At 37.5% G+C, this 21,790-nt stretch overlaps 1 protein-coding gene across 20 annotated transcripts in view; it reads left to right on the forward strand.

Moving 5' to 3' along the window:
- ROBO2 (roundabout guidance receptor 2) overlaps window positions 1–21,790 on the forward strand; it is a 1,090,001-nt gene that overhangs the window by 734,960 nt on the left and 333,251 nt on the right. The gene's annotated exons all lie outside the window — the stretch shown is intronic.

Raw genomic sequence — 21,790 nt, forward strand, 5'->3', positions numbered from 1 at the left:
TAACAAAAATCTACCTGAAGATCAAGGCAAAAAACCCATGAAGCATTTTTTTCCTTGTAGGCCTTTGTGTTTTCAATGTTGTTTAAAAACGTTTATTATTAAGCTGATTTTTATTTAGGACGGATACTAACTCGATTTTCCTGCTGCATGGGAACCAAGGTGTGAGTGGCAGCAGAGGGGAAGACTGTAGAATCTGGAGACTTGGGGAACCTCCCAGGATTGATTACTTGGGAAGTTTGTGTTTTCATTCTGATTCTGAGTGACAAGCATCAACCCCTTGAAGACAAAAGCTCTACCAGACCTAGTCTTTTTTTTGTTTGAGTCACATACTTTATATGTGCATGTTTCTGACAAAACCAAACGAAATGACTTTTTGGGTATCTGAAGAATCATCTCAAAAAAACCCAAACACAAGACAAACACACATAACATTAATAAAAAAGTTTGTCCAACTTCACTGCATCAGCTTATATTCTGATAGACTAATTTTTATCTATTTAGTGGGAAGGATACATTTTTAACATTCTTTAAAAAGAAAATTCACAAAACAAAACCAACAACATCATCTTAGAATTATTAGATAGAGAAAAAGGGTTCTGTGAATTCCCACAAAACTGTCTGCTGTATTTTATTTTTTTTTTATTAGTATTTATTGATCGTTGTTGTTTAAATGCCTTAGCAGAAATATGCTTTAAAAGTGACTCTTCTAATAAGGACTGATAAAGTAGAATGATGTTGCTATAACCTCTCTGCACTTAGAGTGTTCCAAATCATTGCCTGGAATGAAAGGGAGATTCTGGCCATAATATCAGTGTTACCTTTCTTGGTTAAGAACTAATTAAGGAAGAGGAATGTTTCCTATGTGAAAATTTAACTTGTTCAAAAGTTGTTCATAGTTTAAAGGTCATGTGAACTTTAATGGCAAGGTTTCAGAAGAGCTTGTGGACAAGCCAAGAGTATTGTTAAGAGAACAGATGTTGGAAACAGATGCCATGTATTTGTGTGTTTAGCAACACCTCTTTTTGAGCTGTTTCACTGCAAGCCAGGCTGTATTAGAGTCCAGTAAAATGCATCATCATATCCAAGGGCTGAGCTGGTTAAAGTGGAGACACTTGCATAGCCACCGAGAATTCCTAAAATTCTGTCATTTCACTTCTGAAGGATTGGAGTTGGAGGGAGAAGGAGGTGTATTATTGATTTTTGTTTCTGGGCTCAGTTTCACCTCAATCTATTCAAAGGGAGCTTTAGGGTGGTTTAATATACAAAGTAGCTTTCCTGATGGATGCTTAGTGTAGCTGACTGGGTGGAAACACGTATGAAATTCCCAGGAAATCTACAGGAGTTCCAATAAGGATGACGATTTTCAGCCTTTTCCTTTAGTTTAATTAAAAAAAAAAAAAATAAAATTGCTGTTTATAAACAATCTCAATTAATTCAACTAAAGAATGAGCATAAACCTTTTTAAAGATTAACTAACACTTGTAGAATATTAAACTCAAAGTGCCAAAGAAGTTGACTTTCTTAATGTTAATTCTTTTCTATTATGTCTTTCCTGTCTCCTTTTTTTCATATCGTAGATGTTGGTTTATACAGACTCATTCAGGCCTTATGTATATAGCAAAGTTTTATTGATTTAACTTAAAACAGTTTTAAAAGTAATTTAAGCTAAACAGATACTCTTGCTTAGAACATTTTATTTGGTTTACCTTGATGCCTGGTAGACTGAAAACAACCAGAATAAGCCTCTTTAACGAAATGACAAATGTATTCTCGGGCAATACAAAAAGGATGACATATTTCGTGGAAAAAAAGGAGTATTACTTGAAATACATAAATCTTAACATTTGTGCTATTCTTGATTTTGCCAAAGATGATTAAATATATACAGAAAACCAGCTTTAAACTAGGGTTCGTGGGTTTTTTTGCTGACATACACATGCAAACACATAAATACATGAGCTGAAATATAAATCCAGTTTGCAAGTGATGATGTGCAGGTTGACTTCATAAGGTGAAATTCGATAGTTAGTTTTAAGCCATTTTGCACGTGGATTTGTATACGAATTCAAAGTGGAAAGCTCTATAATTAGAACAGTATGCTATGGACTTACAACTTGAAAGACTGCAGTTATGGAGTCTCTAGGCTATAAGCATTTGCGTTTCTGAGTATTTTTATTTGCACCCTTGGTATATCTTACTGACGAAAAGTAAGCATATAGCTTGTCATTATAGCATGTCATAGTCTTGAGATCCCTTTAACATCATGTGTGATACATATCATAAAAACAAGGTTCTGGGAGAGTATGATTAATAAAAGAGTATCTGACTTGCTCTGAGGTGGAAGGGTACTTTTTACATGAATATGTAATGATTCCCTCAAATTCTGACCAAGGTTGCTGTGTAATTGTGGTTCTCAGAGCACAAAACAGTGATTTTTTATTTTTTTTTTCTTTTTTAAGAACTTTTTTGTTCCTATTGCTAAGTATTACCTCTTGTGAAGCTGCAATCAAATGAAGTTCTTTCTAACCAATGCTTGCATAAACACTTTAGACCTGGGGCTTTGTTACAGTAAACCATTTATTTTAATTCCCCTGGAACAGGAAATTCAGGATGTCTTACACTTCATCCATCTTCTACCTAAGCAGCAGGTATGGTAGCTACTCTGTAAAGCCAGCATGGTTTGACCTGGGATGCATGTAACGTGTAATGTCAGTAAAACTGTTAACAATATGCTGAATTTATTTACTGTTATTAATGGGCTTTCAACAGATATTCTGACTGCTATCAATGTATGGAAACAATAGTCCCTCTTTTGATATTATGGATCCATAATGCTAAATACTCAAAAACTCCATAGGAAAAATAATTGTTCTCTGTACTTCTAAATACTTTAAGCTTGGTTTTCAGTACTTTCTGAAGGCTGCCTAGCATAAGGGACTCATCTGCAGTAGAAAATAATGAACACTTGCTGCATAATGGAAGAGGGAAGCCAAAGACTACAGTAAATGTCTGTAGCTGGGAAACTTCAGTAAAGCCTTATCATTAAGCTCTAGGAATAATCAACAGATTGTGTATGTGCCATCTCCCAAAATTACGGTGAGAAGCCAATCAGGAGAAAGATGAAGATAGTTTTCATCTTCATGTCAGCCTATTTGCGTGGAAATACTGTTAAGAGGAGACATCACGTGCCCTAATGAGAGCAGGTGTGTTCCCTCATGGATCCAAGCCAGCTGTGGGTGGTAATGAAACCAATCTGTAAATGAGATTTTAAAGGGTGCAATACTTCATCACTGACACTGTTGTCAACGTGCAGAAGGCCCTTCCCTCTATTTAGAGTGCAATGCGATTACTTGCAGATTAAGAGTGATGACAGAACAGAGCTCAAAGCACAGCCTCCGTAGTGTCAACAGGCCTTAATGATAACATAGTGCCACTTCTCTTAAAGTTTCATGTCTTATTCAATGTAAATGGTAAAAATGGGGCATTTTAGAACCAATGATGTGTTTTTTGTATTGATGCCGTCGTAGTACACAGCTGCTGAAAGAGGAGCTGTTTGTCAGATCCCATTTTTCTCAGTGATTCATCAAACAGTATGCAGTATCAGAATGGGAATAAATAACTTGCAGCAATGTACTGAATAGGGAATGTAGTGTTTTACTCATCTCCCACCTACTCTAATGCCACTCAAGGTGTTTGGGTAGGTTCATCCACGTATGTGTTCAGCATTTTGCAAGTCATATGACTTTTGCAGGAGCAAAACTTTAAGAAATAGGAAGTTAATGGATGAGAAAGGCAGAACTATGTATTCATATTCTTCCTGCTATAGGAGTTTTACACTCTACAGAACTGCCATCGATGTAGCCTTTTCTCTTACTTTTAAATTCTGTATTTTTAACAATTACAGGCATTCTAAGAGGGGAAAAAATTCAAAATTCAAAAGCAATTCAGATCTAATTTACTCGCATAGCATCTACTATCACCTATAGCATGCAAATGCATGATTTGACATAGTGGTAACAAATATTTCTGGCTCAGAAAGGTACTGACACTAACAAAAGACGAGTACTCAAGAAGTTCTGTGCATTTCCAGCTGCCGTAATATGACCTGGATAAAAATGCAGATCTTGAATGTGTTTTAGCTGCCATCTTGGGAGAGTGGTGTGTGGCTTTGATGGTTTAAGATTTGATGTGAAATGATTAGAAAAGGGGAGAGAGAGAGGGTGTAAGGAAAGCCAGCTAAAAAGCCTGGCACATCACAGACTTCTCTTGAAAAGTAGGTTTTCAACAATGTTATGGGGATTGTGCAGATTTTCTAATTGGAAATATGGTGGAAGTTTCATACAGTCTGACTTCAGGTGCCTGAATTAATAGTCTTAACACCTAGAGACTATATAATCAGTCTTAGGTTCCCCTAGAATGTGTCTGCCTAAAGAGGGGAGGGTACTACTGTAGTTTACATGCAAATTATACAGCCCGGCTTTGTGTGTGAGTTTTAGAATAAGAGAACATATCAATCTGTAGCGCACTGCTTGGGGTGAAATTTAAGTTTCCATTTCATAGTCTGAGTTCAAGATATTCTGGGAAGTTCTTCACTGTGAAATGTATTCTCCAGAGATACATGCTGAAAGGATAGTCAAAAAAAAGAATTTCTTTTTTTCTGTATCCCTCTTGGTCCACAGCAGCTAGCACTCACAGAAGTTGTCCTAGGTAGCAGTCTTCACATGGTCCTAAAGGATATAAACCTTCTCAAGTTCAGTTTAATAGGAATTTAATTGGCATCATGATCATATTTTTGCAGTAGATATTTTTGTGACTGTTTTGTTGCTTCATATTCCAATCTTCCAACCCTCCTGACTGAGAAATGAGCTAGATGACAGTTCTCCACAATGCCCTGCTGCTTTTTTCAGACAAATCACAGGAGAAATGCCAAAAAAATCTGCTCAGGATAGTCCAGAGGGCACAGTGGTTGAGCTCTCCTGTGACAAAGATGATAGTATCCAGCAGGACACTTTAGCTCTCCAGAGTTGTATAAATTAGCATAATATGAGTATAACCAGCATATATTAATTAGTTTTAAAGACAATTATACACACATACATGTGTGTAATCATAATTTAAATGCATATATTACATTTGTATGTATGGACAAATGTAGGATTCCTCCCCCACTATACGTTATTTATATACTGTCACAACAGAGTAAGTAGATTTTCATGTGTCTGGTTAAGTGTGGTCAGGATTTTTTCCGTTCTTTTCCACCTAAGAGCTCATTTACACATCAGTCGGAGAAACAGAGGGAACTGTGATATTCTTTTCAGTGTGGCGTTAGCAACTGCTTTCATGAAAAACTTGCTGCTAGTTTTCTGTTACATTTTGTCATGTTTTGATCATAATCCCCAGCAGCGTTCTGCTCTGGAGCATCCTTATAATATGAGTAGCAGGCCAGAAAATGTCACTACATTGAAGATAATGATTCATCAGTTCATGAACAGAATTAATGGATTCTGTGAGCTTGGGAAACCAAACTCCATTATGCTTGAAGAGGGTTTACTCTTACATTGCTGATCTCATTAGGCATCTTTATCATTGCCTTTAGTAGAAAAAGGGTCAAAGTAAACGCATAAGCAATTTGTTCGATACTGAGAGAAACAGGTAACACAGAGGAATCTTTGGGCTGCTAGGTAGGTGATCACAGGATGCAGAGGAAGTAGCTTTCTGCTTAGAGAGTAGCAGATGTATACTGAAAAATGAAACATGAGAGCCTTTGTCTTCCTAACTACAACTCTGGGTTGTAGATGGCTGTATGTGGTGCATACTCTATCAACATAAATTCACAAAAATTTCCATGTGAGACTCCTTCTCCCAGAATAAACCTTCCACCATTCCCATTCAAGGAGCATCAAGGGCAGAAGTTCTAAGAAATGAATGTATAGGGAAGAATCCTTTTCCAGAAATGTGAAATGAATACTCTCGGCAGATATTTATCATGTAGTTGCACAGTAGTTACATGTTAGTAATGCCTAACTAAAAAGTGCAAGTTAGACATAACTCTCCCCTGGGCTGAAATTACTGCAGTATATACTTCCTTTTCTCAGTAGATGACAAAATGTATGTTTTTCTCAGTTTCTTAAAAAGTTATGGCTGTGTAAAATATTGCTAAAGCATTTTATGTGATTGTATGATTAACTGATTACACAAGCAAAAGCGCTCTGGCCTGGGGGAGCCTGATGATTACAAGTCTACTTCACATAGCATTGTAGCATGTAGACTTTGAAAGAGGTTGGCATAAGAAAGCCAGCGAAGCAGGACTGTCTAGTGTGTGCAGGTCCCGGAGGCTTTGAAGTGCTTGAGAAGAAACCAACCCACAGCACATGGTGGTCATAATAATAATTACATATTTTGAATTAGATTTTTGTATCTATGTCACAGAGTTGTTCATTGCATAAAAGTGCAAACCCAGCATAATTTTATAATGCTTCATTTGCTAACGGAACAATGTAAACCAACTTAAACATAGACACATATGTGACAGGGAATGCTATTGCAATTAATTTATGAAGCATGGTAAGCTTATGAATGCAGTCTTACACAGAAAATTTATGGTTTATCTCCCCCTAATTTCAGTTGACACATCACAACTATGATGATGTTTTTGGGATGTTTTAAGGGTCGGTATTTTCATCTTTTTTCCAGAGTAAGCTCAGTGCAAGAAGATAACTGGGTTCTTGTCCCTGAACTGTCCCTGGACTGTGTTTTAAAGGCTCAAGTGGGACAGAAAAAATGGTAATGTTTTTTTCTGTGCAGCTCAGATAAATCACTACTGCACACCTGGGTATACTGGGTAGTGAAATGACAATCATGTACTTTGCTGCTTTGGAACCACTTGTTGAGTAGGTTACATGCTACCATGAGTATTTCCTTTGTAACATTTGTAACTTAACTGATAATTACTAAAGAAATTTATTATGGAAGGCTTTGGCCTTTTCATGGGGAGCTGGGAGCAATAGTGTAAAAAGTCTACGAAGATTTCAGAAAGTCACAAGCAATTCAAAAGGAGTAGTGTTTCTGTTATGTGGTAGTTTTCTTTGTTTAAAAGAAAAATACAATACCTTGAGAATAGTGAAACATTCTCATATTTCTGAAAACAGTCTTATATGCATCTTCATGCAGTATTTTGCTCATGTTGATTTATTTTTCTTCTTTTAGTGGATTCTAGCTAGAAAGCACAACAACAAACCAACCTAGGTCAGTTCCTATGTGTTTTCTCTTGAGGCTTAAATCCTTTCTAAATTCTGTTTAAGAAAATAAATGTTCAACAGAAATTCTTTATCATGAAGAATTTTCAATGATTACTTTTGGTCAAATAAAATCCTTCATATGGTGGTGAACCTGTAACTATTCACCTTAGTAATTGTATTTAGACTTTGTTTAGTGAAGGTGATAATTTTTAGTGTATCTTCAATGGAAAGAAGGAGAAGGATTTCCAAATACAGAGTGGAAATATTACTTCTATGTTTTGCTAGTTATGACTGATGAAAGTGTATGTTTGGCATTTTGTGTTCTTCCATTTGAAAAGGAAGCCACTCACCTAAGCAGTCCTTCTCTTATGCACGGTAGGAGAACATTGGGTAATGTTATACGTAGGTAACTACTCAGACTTACAGTGAATATCCTTCTAATCCTTGGCCTTCCTATTCCCTCTGTTTGTGTTAGATATGTTAGCTTCATCTTAGTTGTTTTAAAGGCATCCAGGCATTTTTTATGTCTTCAAATGGACTCCCTGGAAATGAAGAACCTGCAAAGAAACCTGCAAATGTAACTCCCCATTAAAAATCAAACACCCATGAATATTATATGAGTGAGAAGTGACCATTCCCACCAGTCAGAAAATATAATAAAACCAGCTGAGGTCTCAGGCAGCGGATTTTCATCACTTATTAATCTGCCAACTTAAAATAGACAAAGTATAACAGTGTAGTTACTTATATTGTGGTATAACGGCTATGGTCTGCATTTTATAATGCTATGTATTAAAAAAAATCTATAATCAATTAACAAAGGTCATTTATTCCTACTGAAATTCTGATTTTGAACAGTGTGCAGTCCCATGCACATTAATTTCCACTGACATTTGTGTCTGACTCTGTCTCTCCCCCTACACCTCCATGCATCTGTGTTAAGGGAGCCAAAGTTTATTAGTCACAATAGGAGATGATCTTAAATACCTCTTGCTTTGAATTTAAATGGGGCCAGTCTGCCTACTTTGAAATTAAAATTAAATTCAATATTAGTTCCCTTAATTGTGAAAGAGAGTGTGAGAGAGCAGTCAAGTGTGATATTTCTGAACAAATTAACCTTGCCTGATACTGCTATATACAGTAGTTAGTTACACTGGACTGGGTTGTGATACATCTTTTATACACGTAGACATATGTGAGAAGGACCCATTTCCTATTAACCCTCAACAAAGGCTGCTTGAAAATTAGAGTGCTTAAACTCAGCAGAAGGCACTGGCAGATTCTCCATTGACGTTTGGGAAAGGAGTTTTACATAAGCTGTTTGGAAGTATGAGGCACTGAGAAGAGAAAGCTAGAAGTTTGGTTGTGATATGGTCCTTCTTACTGGTTCAAAAACTCTGGTTCCACATGACAGAGAAGTGTGAATTTATGGTGCTAACTCAGATTTATCCAAAAATTTTTGAAAGGCAAACATGACAGCAACAGGCATTATGCCACTGTCAGTCTTCCCACAGCTGGCGTGAAAGCCCACAGCCAGCGTAGACTTTGTAGTGTGTGCTGCAATGGAGTTAGCAGCAGTCTGCCTGTGTGTCCACGCTGATCTGAAGCAAGTGTGTACTGTGAGCAAGAACATGCATCTGCTATTAATAATTATAGAATTGTAGCCTCAGTGGCAGTATTGAAAAAGTTAGAGAATTACTGAGGTATTTGGGGAGAGATTGTTGCAGCTGCCATTAGTTTAACATGTCATCTTGTTATAGCATGGCCTTGAAGAGGAATGTGCGTGCTTCCTGAAATGAGAAATGAATGTTGAAATTTAACACCATTTTGTATTTGCTGCTTCCAAAGAAATCAAAAAATTTAAGAGTTACCTCCAAGTTAAGTACATGCGTATCACTTCTGTCATTATTTCACTGGCAAACTCTAAGTAAGATTTGAATATTTATTCTTCTTTTAGTAACTTCTGATTTCATAAATGGCGCTGTGCATGGAGTTTGACCAAGCTTCTTTCTTGAATTAATGGATTCAAGGTGAAAACCAGTCAGGTTTGGATACTTTGATTCTTAACTGAAATACGTTAACACACTTTCAAAGTAGTGTTTTAAACTTTCTTGGAAGAGGTGTGCTGTGCCTTAGTATGTAAGCCTGTATTTTATCTGGACTGATGAAGTTAGAATGAAGTTTTGATAAGATACAATTCTTTTCCAAAACTTTATTAACTCTAAGTACAATATCAGAAGTGTTTTGTTTAAACTTTAAACCTTTATAAAAGGTTTTAATTAGAAATTTAACGATCAATGCAGAGGAGAATGGGTCTATGTTTGCTCATTAAATGAAATTAAATTAAATAGCACATTTTGGTTTTGTAGAGTGTGCTCTTGTTGTGACAAGCATGAATATGTTTCTAAGAGAGTTGATTAGCCTTTTGGCCTCCCTGCTTAATATTTTTTGTCATTCTTCTATGGAAGTTCCTGTGTGCCTCCCATCAGGATTATTGGAATTTGGAACCTCATCTCTAATTGTCTACCAATAGGGGTGACATGATGTCTCCGCTGCATTAACTTTATCATTCCCTGTAAAACATTAGCACAGCAAAAATCTGAGCTTGTAAATGAGAGCCGTGTCTTCATCTTGATCAGAGAAACAAAATTTGTAATTCAAATGAGAGAAGTTAATGAACTTAATGCACAGGCTAGAAAAAGTGTTGTAATGTGCCAATTTGGTCTGCCTATGTATGCTTCCAAACATTCCCATTAAGGTATTGATTGTGTCCATTTAGCAAAATGAAGGGAACAGTGAACTCCCTAATGGTTAACACATTACACCAGTGGTGTCTAGACCCCAAAAGGAAAGCTATCATGATAAGCCGAAAATTTCCTTAAAAAAAAAAATGAATTCAGGAATGTACCTGTTAATGCTAATATGCTTCTTTAGAAGGCCAAAAGCTTTTGCAGAAAGAATAAGCAGCCTTTTGTGTTTATCAATACCTGCGCAGAATTTAACATTCCCAGGTTCAAATAATGGTGGATTGTCTTAGCACTTCAAATAATATAGAATGTCTCCCATCACATAAATGATTGCAGTAGTTTTATGGTAATGTTTTACCTGGAGACATGATATTGTGATCATGATGATAGTTTGGAAATTCTGCTCCTTGTACTTTCAGAAAGTTTTATTTCTACACTGATTACCAACAGTTGTTGTTCTATCTGCTGTCAGTAGTTGTTGGTGATGGTGCACGAAGGATGTTCAGGCACACTTACATGCACAAAGCTTTATTAACGGGGTCTGTGGCTAATGGCGTATGTCAACTTCAAAGTTATCTTAGGGGAATAAAAACACCAAACCCAAAAATAATCCACAACCAACAAACCAAGGGGAAAAACGAGACATAGGGAGAAGGAAAGACCTCTTTCTCATGGCTGTCTGGGAAAAGAAATAAAGTGTGTCCTTGGACAAGTGTCCTCTGCAGTGCACCAGGTTTCCCCAAGTGCTTTCCTTTCAGTAATATGGGCACCCGCTGAGTGGGTTTTCCTGCTTATTCCTGCTAGCAGTGGTGAGAGCATGTGAAACAGAGGGCCTCTGGCTTTACAAATGTTAAGGCAGTGGGCAACATAGTCTAGCCTCCTGCAGTCCATGTAGGAGATTTGGTACTGTAACAGCCCCAGTTGATTTTTAGATGACTTGTGTATAGAAGAGATGTTTACGAATGAAACAGTAACAGCTGCTGTCTTAGTGCCTCATGCCAAGTAATAGAGTGAAGTACTGATCTACAGCTGCAGTTGCAGATCTGCAATTTCTTTGCAAGTTGTGAAGTGAGCCTTCCGACCGCTCTTTTCTTCCTCTTGAGTTGAGGAATCTTGTCTCAGAAGATTCATGTCCCATGAGTTCTGAATAACCGGTTTTCTTATCTTGAAAGGTTGTATATGCCAGCTTGCAATCATTTTACTGTTTCACCAAGCTAATTTAGTTTAGTCCACAGTTTTAGATTACTGGGTGATGTATAAATGGTTGTGGACTTCTTGTTTAACAAATTGTTCTGACTGCCTGACAGCATTTTCAGTATGTAAACACATTGTACTTCATTTTAAATAAGGCCAGCTTTAACACAACATGCATGGGTATGTGTAAATGCAAGTCTATAAGGGATAAGTAGTAAAAAATGTAGTGATTTTACATACAATGACTTAATTCCACTGTTAAGATTTAATCAAGAATATAAATCTGCTAAACCTCCTGGGAATCGAAGTAAATATGTCAAATTGATGGGAGTATGATGTTTTAGACGAAAATAGCGGATTTTACAAACACCCCAAAAGCTGCTTCCTACGTTTAAGTTTTCAAACACTTTCCAGGTCTTTCAAGGTAGCCTGTGCTAAACACAGACCTTGAGCAGCAGCACGCTTGAACACAGAAGTCAGAGTACTATTGATTGGAGTACGGTGGGATAAATAGTGGCTTCTGCCCCTAATGGAAGCTGATTGTTCAGGGACGTACCGGCAAGGCTGGTCGATTCTTTAGCCGTTGTTTACTGGGGAGGACAATATCAATTTTCCAGAGGGATGATTGGTGGGATGTCAAGGCTGTCACCCTTTTCTTCTCATCACTGACAGACAGCTGAGTGACAATTACAGTGATGGGACATTGTCTGCACTGGCATATACACCAGAGGATAACTGGCAAACAAAAAAAGGCAGCAGTGCTTTAAAAAAGATATAATCAGCAGTTGTCAGGACTAGTTACATATATAATGTCTGAATAACAAGGCCAGAGTGTCCCACCTCAGACACTTACATATACTGTACTGTGTATTCCCCAGCCCACATTGAAATTAGCCCTGGGAAAGTTATTGACTGTTGCTAGAAGTCACTGCTAATCTAATTGGGAATTAAGCTTCAAGGGACTGTGTTTTTATGTGGTTCTCTGAAAATAAGAGAGCTTTTCTGCAGAACTTCAAAACAGTGGAGCAATGTACCAAATTTATAAGCGTATGTCTAGCTCCTGAAGGAGTCCTGTGTTGGAATTTCTTCTGAATACTACCCCGACAGCTAATCTGACAGCAAACTATGAGTGTGCTCTGTGTGTGTGTGTGTTAGGTATTTAACCTGACAGTCCAGGACACACAGACTGAACTAAGCTTTTGGTCTTGAAAGCCTTATTTTACACTACATAGATATATAATAGGTGTACATATGTACATCTTGTGAATTAATACAGGTCATTATGCAAAAGACTTTGTCCTGCTCCTATGAAATCACAGGTGAAACTTTGATTTCAGTGGTGCATACTGAGCACCAAGGAATCCAGTTGTGCGCTACACTAACAGCTGTCACTTCCCCTTGCTTCTGGAACCTGAGATGAGAATGGGGCTATAGGAAAGAGACCTCAGGAATGGTTTACATAGATATAAGTGTTAGATTTCCAGTGCAAAACACATCTGGCTCATCTCCGATCATTTGTATTCTCCTCTTTGCTGCTTTTCATGCCACTCCTCCCAGAAGCTCTAGATTGAGTGAACCTTTTGAAAGGGTGTTTTAGATGTACTCTCTTCAAACCTCAATTACTCTTTGACAGTGCACTTATATTTATTTCAAACTTTTACTTGACATACACATCCTGCTGAGTCTTTTCTATGGTCTGTTTCTCAAGATCTCCTACAGCAAGCACAGGGGAGGGCAGAGCACTCAGCTCCCTGCATACCACTTACTCTGAAACAAGGAGAGATAATGGAGGCACAGTGGTTTTAGGAACGATCATGTTCTTTACCACAGGCCTATATCTCTGGTCCTGCTTATAATGGATTAAGAAAAAATGTAGTAATGGTCAGTAGTTCAACAAAATTGTGCGTCTCCAACGACAAATGTATGAATGCACTAACGGAATGTGAATATTGCCTCTCAGACCTACATATTATCAGTGGGAAAATGGTACAGAGAATTTTTGCAATGAGGAATTGATAGTCTGAATGCTTTTCAGGCTAAGTGGTACATTTGCATGAAACCCATTGTGGCAGTGTTTGGGTAGTTTCCACACCTACTGAAATTCTAAGTGCTGGTTATTGACTGTACCTTGTACAATATACATTTTCACAGTTGTAGGCAGTATATGGTACGAAGGCCACACATATTTTTGTTTTCCTCAGTTTAAATCCTTTTACTCTTTTTTTTTCCCCACTTTTGAAATCTCTTTTAATGTAACTAACATGCTTTAATATATTAGTTCCTTTCTCCTTTCTATTCTAGTTTTCACTGTGTAGTGAAAATTAGAGAGCTTGTGTATGCTTCTGATTCCCTTATGCAATTAGACCTCTCAAACAGCAGAATCCAAACTTCAGCAAAATGATTTTGCTCATCCTTTCAGGCATGTTTCATCCCTTGAGTTCTAGGCCCTGATGTCAGCAGTAGGAGTTAGGAGATGCCGGTAAGCAGCACAGCTCTTCCTGTTGTACATTCTGGATCTCAGTAGAACAATCCTAACAGAGAATATTGGGAGATGTAGTTTTCACCTTTCTGATACAATGAGTGTGTATTAAACTTAAATGAATTTGCTTGCTACCTGGATTTTTCTTGCCTACTGTTGATACTTTAGCATTATATAATTACACTGCTGTTTATGGAAGTTCAAGACTTTTTTTGTTTTCTTGATTCTTGAATATCTAATATTCCTGCCCACCAAGGTAAGGCATTGGTGATCTTAGAAGAATCTTCAAAAGTAGAGGCCATGATTTGAGACCTATTAGTTTCCAGGTACAAGGAAAATTTCATAACAAATTGCACCTTGGGAAGAGTTGCCTGCTACAGTAGAAATATAATAATGACATATGAAGTTGGCTGTCTCCCAACTGAATGGCGTTAGAGAATTACATCAGACACTTATCTTCTCTTTTTCTGTTCTTTCTGAAATTGTATTTTCCTTGAGTGCTTTTTGGTTTGGGGCTATGCTATATTTCAGGTTGTTGATGTGAAGACTATGACATAGTGATGTAGGGATTTTTGGTAGTTTTATTTTAAAGGAATGGTTCTTCAGTCTGCAGAAAAAATACCAATGCATGTGATTAATATGGAAAGTTATATTTGATGGGTCTCATGAAAACACAAAATAAATGTGGTGATTAATTTCATTTTCTAAGCTACCAGCTAATTGATTTTGCGCTGTGCTCATTAAAAATAGATACTTTGCCTTTCAGAGGGCTCTCTGGGAAACCTAAGGCAGGGCCTGACTCCTCTGGGACACCGTCAACTGACCATTCCATCAGGCAGGGCAAGAGTGGTCATGGTGCTTGTCAAAGCTGAAGTATATTTACCTCGTCTCCCAGCAGATAAACATTTGCAAGGCAAATAATAAATTAGCCATTAATCAGAAGAGTGTCTGTGTTTTGATGAACCCTGAATAGAGTGGAGATGTCAGGTAATGAGACAGAGTAAACTGACATTGCAGAGTGGTCCGTGTGGAAATGGCTCTCAGCAGTTTTGAAAGCTTTTGTGCTCCATTTTCAAGAGACTTGCAAGGTTAAAGTAAAAAAAAGACCAGAGATATGAAGCAACCAGTGGTTACTAGTTTTCAAAATGATAGCATTGTGCAGTCTTTCACCTCAGTTAGATCTGCAGCACTATTCCAGGGCATGGTTATATGTGATGCAGAACAAAGATGGTTTACAGAAAAGGTACAGAATGCCCTATTATTACCAAATAATTCAAGGCATACGTTTGTCCAGACTTAATGATCTCAATACATCTTCAGGTGAAAGTTCAGATTTCTGATTGACAGTGTTTCTTAAATATTAATTCCTGTTACATTAAATAGACTTTTTTACAGCATTTGCAGCATAAATAAGTGTTTTTCTCAAAACATATTGGGAGAACAGTGAGGAAATTCTACTCTGTTATTATCCAGGCAATTTTATGAAAGATTGGGCGTGCTTTAATGGCCATACTTGTAAACAGAACTGAAAATAATGGCAGAGTTTCGTAATTGCCATTTGTGGGTGCCTAATTTGAGCATCGTTCTAGAATTACTAAATAGTCTAGGGAAACTTTAGATGGTCAAACTACTGAAAACTGAGCAATTGGTGTCTCAAAAGGATTAGTCCTAATGAGTTTTTCTTCATATGGTGTAAATGAATCTTATACATAATTTGGAAAGTAAAACATGTAGGGATTCTGTAAGACTTCCCAAACTGAAATAAGGCTTTGTAATATATTTCTTCTTAACTGAAAGGCAAAATTGCTATCCTTACAAATTGTACATTAATGGTTTAGTCACATGGTACAGTCTCCACACTTGATGTGCTTTTACCCTTCAGGTGTCACAAAACACAGTCTGCTTGCAACAGATTTGCACCTTTTTTCTTTAATGCATTTTTCCTAAAATAGATTTCAGATACAGTTGCAAGTTTTTAAAGTAATCAGAACATTCAAGACCTTTCATTTTCACCTCCACTCATTCAGCACAGTACAGCTTCTAGAAATGAATTTCCAGGCTCTCAGAGGAGCATCTTTGGTTTCTAAGATCAGCTGTGTTATTGTTCATCTTAGTGCTTGCCTTGGCTCTTGAAATCCTTTAAATCATTAAATTTGAACTAACACTTGTTCAGTTCATTAGCAAAACACTTTAAGGGAAACACTTGAAGAAAAAGGCAAGTTACTATATGCGACTAGTTGCTCTCTCACAAAAGTGATAGATTTGAAGGTGAAAGATTAATGATTAGTTGTTTGTTGCTTGTTCGTTGCACACACAGATTACCTGATGAGACTTTGGTGAAGAAATATACCATTTTCTCTTAGCAATCATGTAGCTGCCTTCAGAAAGATCTGCATGTTTTTGTTTATTTGGTTTAGAAAGAAACTAGATACTTTTCTACTGGGTTTTTTTGTAATTATCCTCCTCAATTCTGTTAACAGCCCAAGATAATCTCTGGCTCTACAAGGCTTATATTGTAACGTTTCCTATGTATTAGAAAGCATCGTTTTACTACTGCTGGAAATTTTGCTGCAGGTGAATGTCTCAGCAGGAGAAAGATTTTCTTCCTACAAATCCAATTCCCTTGAAAATTGGAAATAGAGACTTTATAAGAAAGAAATCTCTGAGCGAGAAAGGTTGCTAACCTCTGCATATATAGTAAAAGTAAATTGGGGGGGTTTAGATATCAGAAAAACTAGGGAACAGGAGTTCAATAAAAATGTTTTGCCATCCGCATCGTCTGGGGTGGCCACTGAAAGGGAGCTAAATGTTTAATAATGTACTTGCCTTGAGTTCTCTTGTCAGTTTTTGTAGGTCACAGAAGATCTTTCTCTTTTTTAATCTGCCTGTATATAGAAAAGAAAACCCACAGAGAGAGAAATCGAGAGGAATTATTCTCAAATGTAGATGTTTTCTCTTATCTCTTGTGATCACAGCAAATCTCAACAGTCATTTATAATATAATAACATACTGCTCATTTTCAGTCAGCAGTAGGATTCCTAAATTAATGGTGACCCTTCAGATTTCAATTTTCTGTAGGTTAGCCAGATTCTTAACTGAGCCTCAGAATGAGAAGCTAGCCTTTAATACCTGTTTTCAAATACAGGATACTAGTGGGTAAAAGTAATGTGCAGGTATAATAATGGAAGCATGACTTTGGAGTGAAATGGTGCCTGCAATTTTTTTCATAACTCTGTTTTGATAGAAAATATATCTTTTCACAGTGTGTTGTAGCTAATAAATCTGTAATTTGAGCAGAAATAGCTGAGGCCCCAGAATGTGTTTAAGCAGCTCCTCATCAGATACTGTCAGAAGACTGACCTTGAAACAGCTAACTCTGCAGATGAGTGTCCAGAAGGCTCATGACTGGGGTCTTTTGGGCTCTCTGGCATTTTGTCTTTGGGAAAGATTTGAGTTCTGCCATATCCAGACAGGGAAATTAACTGCCGTTGTAACACTGTATTGATACTGAAACAAGTGGTGTTGATTGTAGAAAGATTTCTCAGTTTCCAGGGTTGAACATCCCTGAGTGGACAAATACAGAGGGTGCAGGACCTAAGGCATAGGCTTTGCATTGCTCCTTGGCTGGCTTTAGGCATTAACAGCATGGGTTTTCTTTTCTGCAGCTAGTTGCCTTAGACCCTAATCTGTCTGTATGCTGTAAAAACAGCATTCTGCTCCGCATAGCATGAATCACCTACTTAGAAGGCAGAATTTGAGCGGGCTGGCCTTTAAAATGTTTAAGATCTTGATTGCTTCTAATTTCTTAAGAATCTGTATCTTTTTGAAAACAGCAACTTAAGAATATATGTCACTTAAACTCTTTAACAGTTCCGACTTTGGATTTCTATCTCAAAAAAATGAATGCCTTTTGATGGCAATAGAGGGAAGTTAAGTTACAGCAACTCTTGTTCTGATTAGTATCTCCAGTTTGCAAGAATATGAAAAGCTTTCCATTATTTAAATTATTACCAGAGACTCACGTTACAAACTTCTTTAATTTTTAGCTGATTATTCTTATGCAGTTTATAGTTTGGTTGTTTTAAATGGATGTTGCTTTTCTTCTGAACTCTTCAGCTTATTTTGGCCTTATATGTTTTAGGATTTTGTGGAAGACTGTTCACTGGTACCATGCCATATATTAAATAAAGGAGCTTCATAAATAGTAGCTCTTGTAATTATTTTAAATGAGGGATTTTGTGGAAAAAATGATCTAGTGCCTTTTTTTTTTAAGAAAAGTAGATGTGATTCTCTTCTTTTGGTCCAGTTTGGTTTTGGTGCTTTGTATTTTGGTAGTAGCAGACCTCAGGAGACTGAAAAAAGGACTTGTCTTGCATGTGCAGTTTTAAAAGCATTTGAAGATAACCTCTTCCTGTGGCTTTTTTTTGGTTGTTGTTTACTTAGTCAATGACTTCGTAATGGTTTAGACACTCATTGGAATGGACATTTCAGGCTTTTTAGTTGAATTTTGAAATCCTTCTTAAATTAACAGCAGCAGCCTTATGCTTAGCTTTTTACAACCCATATACTCCACGGAACAGTGAAGTGTATTCATATGTAGATAACATGCCATGTGATTGACTTGGTTAGGTTTCTGGCCTTTACCTTTTCTATTGTTCAGTTGATTAGCAAAGTTTAATAGGGGTTTGTCAGAGAAGTCTGAATGCTCTTAGTCTTGTCTTGCATAGAAAGATCTTTCAGTGCTTTACAGATCACAGATTTGTCACTAAATGGAAAAGGAAGGTTTTTGATAGAATAGCATGACAACAATAGTATGTACATTATGCAGCAAAATAGGTTTAGCTTTAGTTGGTGTATTTGCTAAAAGTCTGTTGGAGGAAATGTTTTGCTTAGCTACGCAAAGGATACATGAGTCCTTGCTCTCAAGATACTTTGCACTGATATTATTGTCTCAGGATCACTAGCTTACATGTCTATCAGGTAACAAAGTAGTTTGAATTTCAGTTCCTTAATTTATTTCCAACCCTTTTGTAATTTTCAGGCTTTGACTCTGTCACTCTTGTATTCTAATTCCATAATGGTAAAATGGAGATTATAATTTTTCCTATGTAATGAGTAGAGGAAGGGGACTGTATTAGGTCTGCATGGTGCTGTGAAATAAGGTGAGAAAGAAGAAAGCATCTCTTTCTTTTCATCTTCTGTCAGAAATTTCTCTGGCAAATAGGAGAGAATTATTATAGTGAAGAATATCCTTTTATTAAGTCTTGGTTATCCAAGTAGTAGGGGAATTGGGCTGATGCTAATCTCATGTGGTGTCCTCACTATTACAGTAAAAACAGTAGTATAAATGTAGACAATTTTACTGGTATAAACTGGTACTATCTTCTTTACCATAGAAATGTCAGTGTGAGACATCATGAAGTCTATTCAACCTAGCTGTGGATGTATTGCAGTTCTAGAAGCTTGGGCTCTGTACCTGCTCTTGCCATCTGTGATTTATCTTTGCTCTTTTCTTGGCGCATATCCTTTGCTTGTAAATAAATATCCTGGTGAGTTGAATGTCTGCTAAGTTCCTTATCTTCCTTTTTACTCAGTCATGTCGCATGTATAGTGGCACAGAATGCACCTTAGGAGGATATTATGTTACCTATAAAGCTAACCTGACAAGCACACAAACATTGGAGAAAGGCAGAAGTTGAGGCTACTGTGCTTTCGGAATTAGTAAATCAAGGTCTCTGCTCTTCTCTTTAGGAGAAGAGAAGCCACCATATCTTTGGCCTGAATTTGTGAAATCATAATTCAGCAAATGAACTTCACTTCCCAGGTTCAGTGATTTTTTTAGGAAATCTCCACAGCTGATACTGCTTTCTTAGTCTGTTAAAATATTTAGGGAGTCATTTCTACTTTGTCTTTTCATTGACTAATCTGAAAGTTTTAGTAATGTTTCAAAAGACAACAAAGATAGCACATAACATGAATTCAGATGGCTTTTGAAATCTATTTTTGCTTTGGTTTGGGTTTTGTTTGGCTTTTTTTTTCCTGATAAGCCAGTAGCATGTTGGTAGATTTCACGTACTGCTAATAGGGGTTCTGTATGACAAACTCGGTAGCATTTAGAAGATTTTTCTCTGATGATTAACCATAATTTCACTTTCCCAGCAGTGACTTTTCATAAGCCCCAGTAAAATTAGTGGAAAACATAGGTATCAATTGAAAGAGATTCTTTATCTTCTCTTGTTTTATCCCTGTTTGGTCTGCTGTTTCACTTGTGCTCTCATACGTGCACTTTCCTTTGTATCTGTCACCGTTGCATGTAGAAAAAGGTCAGTAAAGCTTGTTAGTTGCAGAATTGCATTTTCATTCTCAAAGTTGTCTGATTACACATGTAAGTCCTGCTACTTTTAATGCTTTTAGAATTTTTAGTCTTTTAACCACCTTTGGCTTTCCTACAGGAAAGTTCTTAGCTTCATCACCAGTTTTTGGTCTTTCCACTTTACATTAAGGACCCTTAAAGTGATGAATTGACGAAAACCCCCATTCCCCTGAGCTGCTGAAGGGGGGGTAAGTAGAGAAAATCCGGAGTGAAGTTGAGCCTGGAAAGAAGGGAGGGGTGGGGGGAAGGTGTTTTAAGATCTGGTTTTATTTGTCATCATCCTACTCTGATTTGATGGTTAATAAATCAAACTAATTGCCCCAAGTGTGGTCCATTTTGCTCATGATGGTAACTGGTGAGTGATCTCTTCCTGTCCTTATCTCAACCCATGAGCCTTCTGTTATGTTTTCTCTCCCCTGTCCAGCGGAGGAGGGGGGTGATAGAACAGTTTTGGTGGGCACCTGTGGTCCAGCCAGGGTCAACTCACCATGGAATGAAGATCTTCCACCCGTTCTAGGTGAGGGTCTGACCTGGCTGTGGGCAGTGAGGCAAGTTCTTACATTCCCACTAGAGCTCAGCTGCAGGTTTGAAATGTCTCCTCAGGGGCACTGCAGACAGAGTCCTGTCTCCTGTGTGAACACTGAGCTCTCTTGGCTTAAGCTGGGTTGAGTTACTCACCTCACTTCTATAAACATGTTTGTTTCCCTTGCTGATTGTGTTTTGAAAGGAATTTGTTCGTAAATTTGTAAATCTGTTTATTTGTTGAAAGACAGGACTGAAGTGCCTGTCTTTGTGAGGGAGTTCTTGTGCTATCTCGTGTTATCTTCTGGATAGAGAGAGGGAAATGGATCCCAGTAATGGTAAAACAAAAAGAAAAGAAACAAAAAAAGTGGGGAGAGGACAAAAGGTTGTTTTAAACAGCTCTGTGCTTATAGAGGCTTTCTCCCATCCACTCTGACTCCTGTTTATTTCACTTAGTCTGAGGACAGACTTTCCCCTAAAGCAGGGCAACAGTTTCTACCTGGAGGGGGTCAAACCTTAGTCAAAGAAATGCTTGGCACTATGATACCTTTTTCCACCTTTTAACTCAGCCTTATCTGAAATCAGATTTAGGCTATACACTATGACACATGCTTTCTTGGCTGGGAGACAGCTAAAAATACAGCATTTTATATGAGGCAATTCTGCCTGCTGGCTTTACTCGTACCATAGAGCAGTTATAAAGTAGACCAAAACACATACCTCACTAGTTTGTCCTCTTTCAACTTCTGTAAACTGAGTTGGTTTCTCCTTTGCTTGTAATTTGTATGAGCTTTCCACATGTGGGATGTTTGCAGAGGTTCTGAAACTTATTTTCCCTTGCTGTTCCTGGAGTGGTGGTTTTGAATTACTGTGTATTTTACACAAAAATAGAGATTGCCAAAGGAGTAGCAGAAGGAAACATTTAGAAGAGGCAGGCCCTGATAGCTGCAAAACTGCAATATGCGTGGGTCAGTCTGCGCTGAAAGTTGCAGCTGAGGTGGGCTGTGCTAAGGAGATAGAGTTGCTCTAGCTGCAGTCCATTTGTAATTAGATAAGGAATACTGACAGGAACAGTGAGTTAGTGGCTCCCCTCCAACGAGAGCTATTGACTGAACATTACGTTTTGCATGAGATGGTGATGCAGTCGATAAAAACATCAGGCCTTGTTTGGAGTAACACAGCTGATTACTCTCTAATTTGCCGTCTGGAAGTGAGCCACGGACATTTCAGCCTTGT

The sequence above is a fragment of the Strigops habroptila genome, chromosome 2, assembly GCF_004027225.2.
Source record: "Strigops habroptila isolate Jane chromosome 2, bStrHab1.2.pri, whole genome shotgun sequence".
Taxonomy (NCBI): domain Eukaryota; kingdom Metazoa; phylum Chordata; class Aves; order Psittaciformes; family Psittacidae; genus Strigops; species Strigops habroptila.